Source organism: Oryctolagus cuniculus, chromosome 4 (assembly GCF_051225735.1).
Source record: "Oryctolagus cuniculus isolate XC-2025 breed Fujian yellow rabbit chromosome 4, ASM5122573v1, whole genome shotgun sequence".
Taxonomy (NCBI): Eukaryota; Metazoa; Chordata; class Mammalia; order Lagomorpha; family Leporidae; genus Oryctolagus; species Oryctolagus cuniculus.
Window position 1 is genome coordinate 75,649,502 of NC_142870.1, and position 15,195 is coordinate 75,664,696.

General features: G+C 43.0%; 1 protein-coding gene across 4 annotated transcripts in view; it reads right to left on the bottom strand.

Moving 5' to 3' along the window:
• Positions 1-15,195, bottom strand: part of B4GALT4 (beta-1,4-galactosyltransferase 4) — an 87,047-nt gene that overhangs the window by 48,588 nt on the left and 23,264 nt on the right. For 2 of the 4 annotated variants that reach the window (XR_016233110.1, XM_051819009.3), the window contains exon 2: positions 1,981-2,105. The gene's annotated coding sequence lies outside the window, so the exon portion shown is untranslated. Of the gene's footprint in view, positions 1-1,976; positions 2,106-15,195 lie in introns of all 4 variants that reach the window. The other 2 variants (XM_089331737.1, XM_051819008.3) reach the window with 1 other exon arrangement.

Here is a 15,195-nt window from a genome sequence, read left to right on the forward strand (position 1 = left end):
CTCTCTGTATAGCTCTGACTTTTAAATAGATAAATTTTTTAAAAGATTTATTTATTTATTTGAAAGTCAGAGTTACACACAGAGAGGAGAGGCAGAGAGAGAGAGAGGTCTTCCATCCGATGGTTCACTCCCCAGATGGCCGCAACAATCAGAGCTGCGTCGATCCGAAGCCAAGAGCCAGGAGCTTCTTCCAGGTCTCTCCATGAGTGCAGGGGCCCAAGGAATTGGGCCATCTTCTACTGCTTTCCCAGGCCATAACAGAGAGCTGGATCGGAAATGGGGCAGCCAGGTCTTGAACCGGCATCCATATGGGATGCCAGCGCTTCAGGCCAGGGCGTTAACCCACTGCGCCACAGCACCGGCCCCTTAAAAAGATAAAAATGTTCAATGATGGAACTATGTCCATACTTATCAATAATAACCTTCTATGTACATGGACAAGATTACCCAATTAAAAGGTAAACATACAATGGAATGTTTTTCAGCTGTAAAAAAAGGCAAATGCTGCATGTTCTCTCATATATATGAAAGCTTCCTCCAAAAAAAACAAAAGCTGACATGAGAGTGATTTGGTGATCACTTGAGATTGGAAGGTTGGTGGGGAGGGGTGGACAGAAGGGGGTTGGATAATGAGTACCAAAACATAATTAGGTAGAAGGAAGGAGTCCTGGTATTCCACAGCAAAGTGAGCGCCAATAGGTCCCAATAACCTGTTTATTTTATGAAGAACTAAAGGAGAACTAAAGGAGATGAGGTCAAAGTCTCCAAACAAAAAGAAATATTTAGGGGGCCTGCGCTGTGGTGCAGCAGCTTAAAGCCCCATCCTGCAGCCCCAGCATCCCAGATGGGCACCAGTTCGAGTCCCAGCTGCTCCACTTCCGATCTATCTCTCAGATGCTCCACTCCCAATCTAGCTCTCTGCTGTGGCCTGGGAAAGCAGTGGAAGATGGCCCCAGACCTGGAAAAAGCTCCTGGCTTCAGATCAGCTCAGCTCTGGCCATTGTGGTCATTTGGGGAGTGAACAAGTGGATGGAAGACCTCTCTCTCTGGCTCCACCTCTCAGTGTAACTCTGTCTTTCAAATAAATAAAATAAATCCTTTTTTAGAAAGAAAGAAATGTTTAGAAGATGAAAATAATTGCCATGATTTGATCAGTACGTGCAGTATAAATATCACACTGTACCATTTAGATACATACAATCATTATATGCTCATAAAAACACATAAAACTCTTGTGGAACATAAAATATAAATCAAAATTATTCTTAAAATATTACTCATAACTCAAGATGTTGGACAAAGCATAAAGGTGGCTAAAGAAGCAGATCTAGCTGATCAGAGAACTTAAGTTTATGGCCTCATAAACTTCGTCCAGATTTCAGTTGTCTTTGGGTGGTTAACCAAGTAAAAAGGTAAGTAAATTCAGAGTACATCAAGGAGAATAAGTGGAAAGGTAGAGAGAAAGTACAGAATTAAGCCAAAAATGTACAATTTTTTTTTCTCATCAATTAGCTTCTTTTCATTTACTTTTGCTAAAAATTATAATAGAAAGGCATTTTTTTAAGAGAGATTTTTATTTCATTTAGTCTTTTAGGAGTTTTTGTATGACAATCAAAAATACATTCCATTATTTCTGAGGAATTTCAGATTCTTTTTTTTTCCTGTTGCACTTTGCAGGTGGAGAATCTCATAAGTTTATCTAGGTGGAAATTTTCCCACTGCGGCCAGCAAAATTCTACATTATTTTTGGCAAGATTCACTCATTTCTCTAGAAAAGCACAGGTTTGGAGATGGAGGAATCCCAGACTCCTTAGATTCAGACGCATTCATTATTCCCCACCTTCTGGTGCCCTCACCAACCATGGGTCTTTTATTGAATTCAGTCCAGTTTCTCTTGAATCTAATCTAAAGTTGGACCCAGTCTGACTTCCAAACCCAATCTGGGGAATTGGAACTTTCTTCTGAAAGGGACTTACTCACAGCAATTCCTCAATGTATCTACTAATCATGGGCACAAGAGGCTCAGAAGAGTACTTAGACTTGTTCGCTTGTTGCTCCTGGAGGTAGTCAGAGGGTCTTCTTCATATGTCACTATGACACCAAATCTGTTAAAATAGAAAAATTTTCAACAAGTTGAATATAGCAGCTTATTGGAACAAGGAACAATTCATGAGTGAGGCAGGCATCTCTCAAAACCAAGAAGAGGTCCCAGAGAGCTCCACTCTTCAAGGTAGGCAGTGAATATTTATAGACAGAGCATGGAAGTAAATTACAGAAGAAGTTTTATTGGTTACAACTAGGAATATGCCTTATTTGTACATGGTCTGATCAGTGGGCAGCTTGTGATTGGCTGACAGTTTTTTGTGATTGGCTGAGGCCCAGATACCTGATATAAAATATATCCTCCTAAGTTAAGTTGCAGTTTGTTTATGTGCTAAGTTCAGTCCTGGTCTGCTATATAGGGACTCAAAGTATGGAATCAGCTTCAGAATAAATTTAACAGACAACAGATATTGGAATAAAGAGTTTTATTTGAAAATTATAAAGAAAAGAACAAAAATATACACAGAAACTACTCATCAATTATGAAGGGGAAAGTGTACCTTTACACTGAGAAAACTGGCAGATACCACTTTAACAAAGCACTAAAACTAATCCACCAGTGGTAGAACTTGATATCACATAGGAGCTAATATGATTTGAATACATAATATTATTTTTATTGTATTCCTACCAAAAATGCATGGCTGGAATTCAATCAAGAGGGCACAGACAAGCCCAAATCAAGAAACATTCTATGAAACAAATAGCTTGTATGCTTCAAAAACGTCAATGTCTCAAAACACATGGAAAGGTGAAAAGCAGTTCCAGATTAAAAGAGACTAAGAAGATTTGGCATCTAAATTCAATGTGTGGCCCTGGACTAGAAAGAAGTTACAAAGTATTACTGAGACAAATGGAAATGAATATATATAGTGTGGTAGATTAAAGAAACTCAAATTCTTTGACTTCCCTCTCATCTCCCCCTTCCCTTTAAATATGGGCTGGACTGTGTCTGCTTTGCCAAATAGAGTATATTGGGAAGATAGGGCAGAAATTGTCTCTCACAGGGTGTGATCAGAAATGGCATAGCTACCAAGTATGTGGCACTTGGTCATAACAACCCAAGCACCCTAGCACAGTCTCCTTCAATCTGAAAGCAGTCAGTCATCTTTCCTTGGCTTTCATGAAAATGACCTTTTTGTCATAATTTTTAAAAATCATTTATTTGAAAGTCAGAGTTACGGGGTGGAGGGGGAAGGGAGGGTACAAAATCTGCTATCTGGTGCTTCATGCCCCAGGTAGCCCATAAGGCCAGGGCTCAGCCAGGCTGAGCCAGGAGCTTCACTGGGATCTCCCATGTGAGTGGCAAGGACCCAAAAACTTGGGCCATCTTCTGCTGCTTTCCCAGGCACATTAGCAGGGTGTTGGGCTTGAAGTAGAGCAGCCAGGAGCCAGGGCTATGGCATAAAGGGTGAAGCCGCCACCTGCGGTGCTGGCATCCCATGTGGGAGCTGGTTCTAGTCCCAGCTGCTCCACTTCTGATCCAGCTCTCTTATCCTTGCACCCACATGGGAGACCCGGAAGAAACTCCAGGCTCCTGGCTTTGGATCAGTGCAGCTCCGGCTGTTGCAGCCATCTGGGGAGTGAACCAGTGGATGGAAGACTTTCTCTCTCTCTCTCTCTCTCTCTCTCTCTTCCTCTCTGTAACTGCCTTTCAAATAAATAACTAAATTTTTCAAAAAAGAAGAAGAAGAGGAGGAGGAGGAGGAAGAGGAGGAGGAGGAGGAGGAGGAGCCAGGGCACAAACCAGTGCCCATTTGGGATCCTGGCATTGCAGACAGCTGCTTTAACAGCTATGCCACAATGCCAGCCCTGACATTGACCTTTTTGAAATTGATAAGCCAGTTGTTTCATAGGATGTTCTTTAATTTGGACTTCTATGATTGTTTCTCTTGATTAAATTCCAATTATGCATTTTGGGCAGGGATATGATAAATGTGATGTATCATCCTCAGAGCATCACCTCACAGGTAGTGTCAATTCGTATCATCAATTATCTCTAGAATCTCCCCCATACTTGGAACCTTGAGCCATCGGACTATTCTCAGTCTGCCATGCTGTGGGGAAGCCCAACATAGCTATGTGGAGAAGCCATGTAGAAGAAAGAGACATGTCCAGCCACCCCCACCCATTCCAACCACAGCCACTTAGAGTCACCCCAGTTTAGTCTCCAGATATCACGGAACAGGGATGATGAGCCTTCCCCACTGTGCCATATCAGAATTCCACAGAACCATGAGTTACAGGAATAGCACATTACTCTTTTAAGTCTCCAAGGTTTGGAATCATTTGCTACACAGCAACAGATAATCAAAGCGGACCATTATAGTGAATGCATATAATCTTTTGTTGCTTCAAGATTCATTCTAAGTATAAGTTGGGCTTTCCCACAGCAGAGGCAAGGCTCTGTCACCCTCGACATAGTTTCCAGTTCTGCACCTCCTCCCAGCTCCTGACTGCAGCCAATGCATGTATCTGCCTTATGTGACTGCTCTCTCCACTTCATAAGGGGACAATTAGCTACAAGCGATTCATCTGCACCTCCTGTCACACTTGGCATGCACTGGATAGGTACACAATAGTGACTATCTCTCAATCACTGTGTAATCTCCTGCAACTCCTGCCTGCTTATCTTAAACTCATTGATAGAAACTCTCCAGGGGAAACCTATTTGGATAATGCCCTAGTCCCAGTAAAGGCATTGACCCAAGGGTCGCTCTGTCTCTGTCCTTTCCTACACTCTGATTTCCATTCATACAGACTCCAGCCAGTGCACTTTCAGGGTCTGTGGGTATGAAAAATTCTTAAACTTTCACATAGCATTTGTGTCTTTGAAGCTGTGCCATAAACCACCCTGGAAGTGGGGCCACCCCAAAGTGACCCTTGTAGGTAAATCCCCCACTGGGGCTCTTGTTTTTTGCTGGGGACAGAAGCTACCAGCTAGGTTGATAGAGAAGGTCAAAGAGTTCCATTCAAACCACTAATACATTAGATAACATTCTAATTTCCTAAATGTGACCATTGTATTATGGTTATATACAAAAATGACTTTGTTCTTAAAGGTTATTTAATGATCAACTGTCATAATGTCTGTAACTCACTCTAGAATAGTTCAGCTAATGTGTGTGAGTGTGTGTGTGTGTGTGTGTGTGTGTAAGACAGAGCATAAAATACAGCAAAATATTAACAATTCATGAATCTAGATGAAGTATATACAGGTGTTCACTGAGTAACTTTTATAATTTTCAAAGGATTCAAATTTTTCAAAATAAGAAGTTGAAATAAAAACAAAGAACTAAATCTCAAAGATGAAAAGGTAATGACTGTATTTCCTCTTCCAGCCATGATGAATTAACAGGAACTGGATTAACCATCCCATGCAAAGCATCTAAAAAATAGACAAAATGTATAAAACTGTCCAAGCCACTCAGTATCAGACAACAAAAGACAGTGATCTCTGAGACTGGAAATAAAAAAAGGCGAGCCCTGAGTATTACCTTGAAGGAGTTTCCAAGCCATAGCAGAGAGAGGAAAATCTGAGACAGACCTAGACAGACTCCCTGCCTTGAGGAGACAGACCCTAGAGCCCAAGAGACAAGGGCAGCTACAGTTCACAGGACAGAATACCAGAGGGAAGACAGATGCACACCGACAGAAGCCTGGACGATCTGCAGAGTTCCCCTCAAGTATTCATGATCAGCACATGCGTGTAAGGAAGAAAACATCTGTAAGGATTAGAGGGAACAATTCCTATCACTCACACCGGACTGGGAATAGTGCCTGCTTCCATAAACCAGAATGGAAAAACTCATAATTCACAAGGCACTGGGTGGAATACTAGAGATGATTTTGCCACAGTGGTGGAAAAGAATGAGTTCTACACAAAGCACTGTTCCAGACCTTCCTAACATTATAAAAACAAGATCTCAAAGTATTGAGTTGTATCCAGGTAACTAAGTATTTCTTAGAACAAAGCTCAAAAAAGTTTATAGAAATGCAAAAATATCCCAATGTCAAACAAGGTACAATTCACAATGTCTGGATCCAAAGATAGTATAAAGAGGCAAGAAAGCATAATCAATAGTGAGGATAACAAGCAATTGGCAACAACTCCAAATTGACATAGTCTAAGAATTAACAAAGGACATTAAGACAGTTACTATAACTGTACTTCATATAGTCAAAAAGTAAGGGACATGGAAGGTATAAAGAAAGGCCCAAATTGAATAAATTAAATAAATTAATTAAATTAATTAAAAGCAAGGTGCATGACAACAGTAACATAGGTCAGAAGGACAGGAATACAAGTATACTACTATAAGGTTCTTATACATGTGGGAAGGTTCTTATATATAGGTATAATATCACTTTAAGGTATACTATGGTAGTTAAATATACACACCATAAACTCTTAAGCAAGCACTTAAAATTAAATAAGTAATTATAATTATTATGGCAACAAAAGAGGTAAAATGAAATCTAAAAATTTGATTAATCCAAAAGAAGATAGAAAAATAGATAAAGAGGAACAAACACAGGATGGAGCCAATAGAAAACAAATAACAAAATGGAGAGTCTGAGCACCAGTGCAGGAAGGGGAGTCTATGTGACAAAGAAACCAGCGGGGAGAGGAGAGACGCTCAGGGCTCCCAGTCCACACATCAGCGCTGGAAGCGGAGGTGAGCTTAGTAACCGGAGACATTGGCGGGGAAACGGTGGACAGAGTTTTAGAGGGACGCGGGTTTTGAAGCGGGAAAGTCCAACAGACTACAGGAGAGAAGGAAAATAAATAAATAAATAAATTTAAAAAAAAAAAAAAAGGTGGGGGCATACTGGTACAGACAAGTTCCACTCTCCGCCAACCTTGCAAAGACAAGCAAGAGACAAAGAGCTGGGATATACATAATAAAAGGGGAGAGTTAAGACTACAATTCAGTAGCCTAGGCAACCCAGTGGGAGTCCGCAGGACTCTTTGGGTAGAAGCCAGCAAAGCTAAATACCATCCATTCTGCTCAGCCTTGCAGTATTACTTACCTCCTGAACAAAAAATAAAATAAAATAAATAAATGAACAAATAAATAAATAAAGAGAGATTTACCACGCATAACCTGAGGGTGTCACCTTTGCACACCTGTAACCCTGAAGAACCAAGCAGAGCTCTCAGGCCACACCCATCTCAAGCCTTCAAGGCTCCTCCATCAGCAGGCAGTACACTTAACACGGATATAGTATAATAATAATAAAAAAAAAAAACTCACAGTGAGGGAAACAGAATTAACCATGCCAAGCAATAAACACAGATATCGAGGGAACAAGATCAACGATGACATTATGATGCCTCCAAATAAACAAAACACCGAGATTATGAAGATGATGAGATAGAAGAAATGCAAGATACGGATTTCAAAAAATTTATGATAAGAACATTTAGAAGTTTTCAAAAGCAAATCCTTGAACTACAGAAATCCTTATCGGACAGGATTGAGAATCTCTCTCGTGAAAATGAAATTTTAAGGAAGAATCAAAATGAAACGCAGAAACTAGTAGAGCAGGAAAGTGTGATAGTGAAGAGAAATCAAAATGAAATGAAGAGCTCAATAGATCAAATGACAAACACATTAGAGAGCCTTAAAAACAGAATGGGTGAAGCAGAAGAGAGAATATCAGACTTAGAAGACAGAGAACAGGAAAGGATACAGTCAAACCAAAGAAAAGAAGAGGAAATTAGAAATCTAAAAAATATTGTTGGGAATCTACAGGATACTATTAGGAGTTCCTGAAGGCATGGAGAGAGAGAAAGGATTAGAAGGCCTTTTTAGTGAGATACTAGCAGAGAACTTTCCGGGTCTGGAGAAGGACAGAGACATCCTAGTACAGGAAGCTCATAGAACCCCCAGTAAACATGACCAAAAGAGATCCTCACCACGACACGTTGTAATTAAACTCACCACAGTGAAACATAAAGAAAAGATCCTAAAATGTGCAAGGGAGAAACGTCAGATTACTCTCAGAGGATCTCCAATCAGACTCACAGCAGACTTCTCATCAGAAACACTACAGGCTAGGAGGGAATGGCGAGACATAGCACAGGTGCTAAGAGAGAAAAATTGCCAGCCCTGAATATTATATCCTGCTAAGCTCTCATTTGTGAATGAAGGTGAAATAAAGACCTTTCATAGCAAACAGAAATTGAAAGACTTTGTGGCCACTCGTCCGGCCCTGCAAAAGATACTTAAAGATGTGCTACACTCAGAAACACAGAAACACGGCCATCAATATGAAAGAAGGGAAAGGAAGAACACCTACCAGTAAAAGAGCATGGGAAGCTCAAAGCATATACTAGAAAATATCTCCGGGAAAATGGCAGGGCAAAGTCACTGTGTATCAATAGTCACATTAAACGTGAATGGCCTGAACTGTCCAGTTAAAAGACACAGACTGGCTGACTGTCTTAAGGAACAACACCCAACTATTTGTTGCCTACAAGAAACACATCTCTCTAACAAAGATGCATGCAGTCTGAAAGTGAAAGGTTGGAAAAGATATTCCATGCCAACAAAAACCAAAAAAAAAGCAGGTGAAGGCATATTAATATCAGACAAAATAAACTTTAATACAAAAACTGTTAAGAGAGACAAAGAGGGGCACTATATAATGATTAAGGGTTCAATTCAACAGGAAGATATAACAATTATCAATGTATATGCACCTAATTACAGGGCACTGGTCTATTTAAAAGATATGTTAAGGGACTTAAAGGGAGACTTAGATTCCAATACAATAGTACTGGGGGACTTCTATACTCCGCTCTCAGAAATAGATAGATCATCCAGACAGAAGATCAACAAGGAAACAGCAGATTTAATCGACACTATTGCCCAAATGGATCTAACAGATATCTACAGAACTTTCAATCCTACATCTAAAGACTTTACATTCTTCTCAGCAGTGCATGGAACCTTCTCTAGGATTGATCGCATACTAGGTCATAAAGCAAGTCTCAGCAAATTTAAAAGAATTAGAATCATACCATGCAGCTTCTCAGACCACAGTGGAATGAAGCTGGAAATCAGCAACTCAGGAAACCCCAGAAAGTATGCAAACACATGGAGACTGAACAACATGCTCCTGAATGAACACTGGGTCATTCAAGAAATCAAAAGAGAAATCAGAAACTTTCGGGAAGTAAATGAGGATAACAACACAACATATCAAAACTTATGGGATACGGCAAAAGCAGTATTGAGAGGCAAGTTTATAGCAATAGGGGCCTATATCAAGAAATTGGAAAGACACCAAATAAATGAGCTTTCAGCGCATCTCAAGGACCTAGAAAAACTGCAGCAAACCAGACCCAAATCTAGTAGGAGAAGAGAAATAATTAAAATCAGAGAAGAAATTAACAGGATTGAATCAAGAAAAACATTACAAAAAATCAGCCAAGCGAAGAGCTGGTTTTTTGAAAAAATAAACAAAATTGACACCCCATTGGCCCAACTAACTAAAAAAGAAGAGAAAAGACCCAAATCAATAAAATCAGAGATGAAAAAGGAAACATAACAACAGAGACCACAGAAATAAAAAGAATCATAAGAAATTACTACAAGGACTTGTGTGCCAACAAACAAGAAAATCTATCAGAAATGGATAGATTCCTGGACCCATGCAATCTACCTAAATTGAACCATGAAGACATCGAAAACCTAAATAGACCCATAACTGAAACAGAAATTGAAACCGTAATAAAGGCCCTCCCAACAAAGAAAAGCCCAGGACCAGATGGATTCACTGCTGAATTCTACCAGACATTTAAAGAAGAACTAACTCCAATTCTTCTCAAACTATTCAGAACAATCGAAAAAGATGGAATCCTCCCAAATTCTTTCTATGAAACCAGCATCACTTTAATCCCTAAGCCAGAGAAAGATGCAGCATTGAAAGAAAATTATAGACCAATATCCCTGATGAAGATAGACGCAAAAATCCTCAATAAAATTCTCGCCAATAGAATACAACAACACATCAGGAAAATCATCCACCCAGACCAAGTGGGATTTATCCCTGGTATGCAGGGATGGTTCAACATTTGCAAATCAATCAATGTGATTCACCACATTAACAGACTGCAGAAGAAAAACCATATGATTATTTCAATAGATGCAGAGAAAGCATTCGATAAGATTCAACACCCTTTCATGATGAAAACTCTAAGCAAATTGGGTATAGAAGGAACATTCCTCAATATAATCAAAGCAATGTATGAAAAGCCCACAGCCAGCATCCTATTGAATGGGGAAAAGTTGGAAGCATTTCCACTGAGATCTGGCACCAGACAGGGATGCCCACTCTCACCATTTCTATTTAACATAGTTCTGGAAGTTTTAGCCAGAGCCATTAGGCAAGAAAAAGAAATGGAAGGGATACAAATTGAGAAGGAAGAAGTCAAACTATCCCTCTTTGCAGACGATATGATTCTTTACTTAGGGGATCCAAAGAACTCTACTAAGAGACTATTGGAACTCATAGAGGAGTTTGGCAAAGTGGCAGGATATAAAATCAATGCACAAAAATCAACAGCCTTTGTATACACAAGCAATGCCATGGCTGAGAAAGAACTGCTAAGATCAATCCCATTCACAATAGCTACAAAAACAATCAAATACCTTGGAATAAACTTAACCAAGGACGTTAAAGATCTCTATGATGAGAATTACAAAATCTTAAAGAAAGAAATAGAAGAGGATACCAACAAATGGAAAAATCTTCCATGCTCATGGATTGGAAGAATCAACATCATCAAAATGTCCATTCTCCCAAAAGCAATTTATAGATTCAATGCAATCCCAATCAAGATACCAAAGACATTCTTCTCAGATCTAGAAAAAATGATGCTGAAATTCATATGGAGGCACAAGAGACCTCGAATAGCTAAAGCAATCTTGTACAACAAAAACAAAACCGGAGGCATCACAATACCAGATTTCAGGATGTACTACAGAGCAGTTGTAATCAAAACAGCATGGTACTGGTACAGAAACAGATGGATAGACCAATGGAACAGAATTGAAACACCAGAAATCAACCCAAACATCTACAGCCAACTTATATTTGATCAAGGATCTAAAACCAATTCCTGGAGCAAGGACAGTCTATTCAATAAATGGTGCTGGGAAAATTGGATTTCCACGTGCAGAAGCATGAAGCAAGACCCCTACCTTACACCTTACACAAAAATCCACTCAACGTGTGTGGGGAGCAATTCGGACTATACTGTTACTGGAATTAAGATTTATTCTATGCATCTGCTCTCCCACAATATGGCGCTGGGAGAGAAGTAAACAGCTTCTACCCAGCTGCCTCTCACCAACTTGACAAGCTGCAGGAGCTGCTCCTGATTGGAGGAGAGCGGCGTGCTCGGCGTGTGGGCAGCCGAGTTGGGATTGGTGGAGAGGACTATATAGGAGGAGAGAGACGGCATGGTGGTGTGGGTTGGTTGGAGAGTGCGTTGGAGAGTTTGCGGGGAAGTTCGTTACTTCGTTCTTTCTCATTTCTCTCTACTCATTCTTGCTTTGGGAGTTTGCTGTTTACTTATTCTTACTTTACTATAGAAAGGACTTGTAAAAAAAGGGAACAACAAGCGCCCGGTCCGGTGCGGCTCCTCCGCGTGCGGAGGAGCAGCAAGTGGTGCCGTGACTCGGATAGGAAACCTAGGAGGGAAAGACCGGGAAGAAGTGGGAAATTACTGGAGAGAGAGACTAGCAAAGAGCCTAGGGGAAGGCCGGACGGAAAGAGTGCCGGTGAAAAGCTAGTCAGAACCTAGGAAAAAAGCCGCGGGGGAAGAAAATTAGAAGCTAGGAAGGAGGTATTAACTGGGAACGTCTGGGAGACTCGGTCTTCCATTACGCTCACTGCTCCAACATGTCACAGACGGTACAGACAATGGAGTTCTTTGGCTACTCTTTGCCCACTGGCTACCTCTTCCTCCTCCTGGGCACCATCCTCTGTTTCTCCCTAAAGATCATCTATGGGCTAAATATGGTTTCTCTCTCTCTCTCTTCCTACTCCCCACCTCGTCGCAGCTTTTCCTCTAAGCAAGGGAAACGAGGGGGGAGGAAAATTCATGCATTCGTAAGAGCAATCGTAGAGACGTCCCCCTGGTTTCCACAGCAGTGGAGGCAGGTGGGACGGAAAATGCGCGAGGCTGGGGAACCGATAGAAGTGCTGAAGCTGTGGCAACTCTAGCAAGTAGAGCAGAGTGTGTGCCGCGGGACACCGAAGACAGGCGCGTATCAACGCTAAAAAATAAAAAGAAAGGGGGATCTGTGGGGAGCAACCCGGACTAGACTGAGTTACTGGAATTAAGACTTATTCTATGCATCTGCTCTCCCACAATATGGCGCTGGGAGAGGAGAAAACAGCTTCTACGCAGCTGCCTCCAGTTCAACCAATAAACTGTAGGACCTGCTCCTGATTGGAGAGCAGCGTACTCGGCGTGTGGGCAGCCGAGTTAGGATTGGCGGAGGAGGACTATAAAGGAGGAGAGAGACGGCATGCACCAGGAACATCTAAGGGGAACGCCTGTGCAGCCCCCCAGAGAGCCGGCCGGCGGAGTGCCGCTCCCCTGCGGAAGTGGGGAATGTGGCCAGGGGGAACTGCCCTTCCACGGAGGTGGAAGGGATAGTAGCCAACCCGGGAAGAACCAGCAGCAAACCCGGGGAGGGCCGAGCAGACGAAAGAACAGCGCAGGGTCTTGTGTCGTTCCTCCACGAAGAGGGGGAGCGACATAATGGTGCCGTGACTCGGATAGGAAACTTAGGAGGGAAGAAACGGGAAGAAGCAGGAAAATACCGGAGAGAGAGACTAGCGAAGAGCCTAGGGGAAAGCCGGACGAGAAAGGTGCCGGAAGAAGCTATTGAAAGCCTAGGCATAGACTTGGATACGGACTGTGGGAAAGAAGTTAGGATTGAAAGCGAAAGTGAAAGCTTTCATAGACTCGGATGCGGACTATGGCGGGGAAGCTAGGAGATTGAAAGCGAAAGTGAAACCTGGAGGAGGCTTGGACTCGGATACGGACTGTGGGGAGTAGCCAGGAGAAATGAGAGGAATATTGTTGGAAGAAAACTTAAGGAAACATACCGGGTAGAGAAAAACGTTAGGGAGGATGAAGCCGCGAGTGCAGGCCGAGGCGGAGATATAAGCCGCCTTGGAATTCTTCAAGTCACCCCGGGGAGCAAGAGGCGAAGATCTGGAACCAGAGGCAGAGATGTGGGCCGCCAGGTTGAAATTCGCCAGGTTAGTCCGGGGAACTTGGACTGAATGCCGGTGGTGGCGGAAACATTCGCGGAAGCCGCCGCGTGCAGAGAGAGCACGGGGCGTGAATAGATAGAGAACGCAGGGCTGGCGCGAGGCCGTGGTGCGGGCGCGAAGTGCATGGAGACCGCGGAGCGTGCGCGCAGAGCCGGGAACCCGCCGGCGGCGCGAGGCGCCGGGAAGCCGCGCAGAGCTGTGAAGCCGCCGGCAGGGCGAGGCACCGGGAAGCCGCAGGGATAAGAGAAACAGAAGTTTAGAAGTAAAAGAGAAATAGGAATGCTGGAAGATAGAAGTAAAATGGGAGAAATAGGAATGCCCGGAGATAGAGAAATAGAGAAATAGAAAGGCCTCCCTACAACACTGCAATGTGAGAGCTTGGATTCGGTCTGCCTGATTAAGTGAGGCGATGAGCACCTGGGCGGCTAGCAGCTTATGCGCCGCAGGTCACCGAAGACAGGCACGAATTAACATCAGTAAGGCCTCCCCACAATACTGCAATTAGAAAGCTTGGATTCGGTCTGCCTAATTAAGGCGGTAAGCACCAGCAAGCAGCTCGACCAGAGTATGAGCTGCAGGTCACCGAAGATAGGCACGAACCAACACTAATAAGTCTTCCCCACAATATGGCGCTGAGAAGGCTTGGATTCGGTTTGCCTGATAGGTTTTGTAAGCACCTGCAGGCAGTTCTAGCAGAGTAGAGCATGCGCTGCAGGGCACCGAACACAGGCATGCATCAGTGCCTAAAAACCTCCTCACAACATGGCGAAGAGAGGACCCGGATTTGGTTTGCCTGATTGATAGGACTTGTAAGAGCCTGTGGCAACTCTAGCAAGTAGAGCAGAGTGTGTGCCGCGGGACACCGAAGACAGGCGCGTATCAACGCTAAAAAATAAAAAGAAAGGGGGATCTGTGGGGAGCAACCCGGACTAGACTGAGTTACTGGAATTAAGACTTATTCTATGCATCTGCTCTCCCACAATATGGCGCTGGGAGAGGAGAAAACAGCTTCTACGCAGCTGCCTCCAGTTCAACCAATAAACTGTAGGACCTGCTCCTGATTGGAGAGCAGCGTACTCGGCGTGTGGGCAGCCGAGTTAGGATTGGCGGAGGAGGACTATAAAGGAGGAGAGAGACGGCATGCACCAGGAACATCTAAGGGGAACGCCTGTGCAGCCCCCCAGAGAGCCGGCCGGCGGAGTGCCGCTCCCCTGCGGAAGTGGGGAATGTGGCCAGGGGGAACTGCCCTTCCACGGAGGTGGAAGGGATAGTAGCCAACCCGGGAAGAACCAGCAGCAAACCCGGGGAGGGCCGAGCAGACGAAAGAACAGCGCAGGGTCTTGTGTCGTTCCTCCACGAAGAGGGGGAGCGACAAACGTGGATTAAAGACCTAAATCTATGACCTGACACCATCAAGTTATTAGAGAACATTGGAGAAACCCTTCAAGATATTGGCACAGGCAAAGAATTTCTGGAAAAGACCCGGGAGGCACAGGCAGTCAAAGCCAAAATCAACTATTGGGATTGTATCAAATTGAGAAGTTTCTGTACTGCAAAAGAAACAGTCAGGAGAGTGAAGAGGCAACTGACAGAATGGGAAAACATATTTACAAAGTATGCAACAGATAAAGGGTTAATAACCAGAATCTACAAAGAGATCAAGAAACTCCACAAAAACAAAACCAACAACCCACTTAAGAGATGGGCCAAGGACCTCAATAGACATTTTTCAAAAGAGGAAATCCAAATGGCCAACAGGCACATGAAAAAATGTTCAAGGTCACT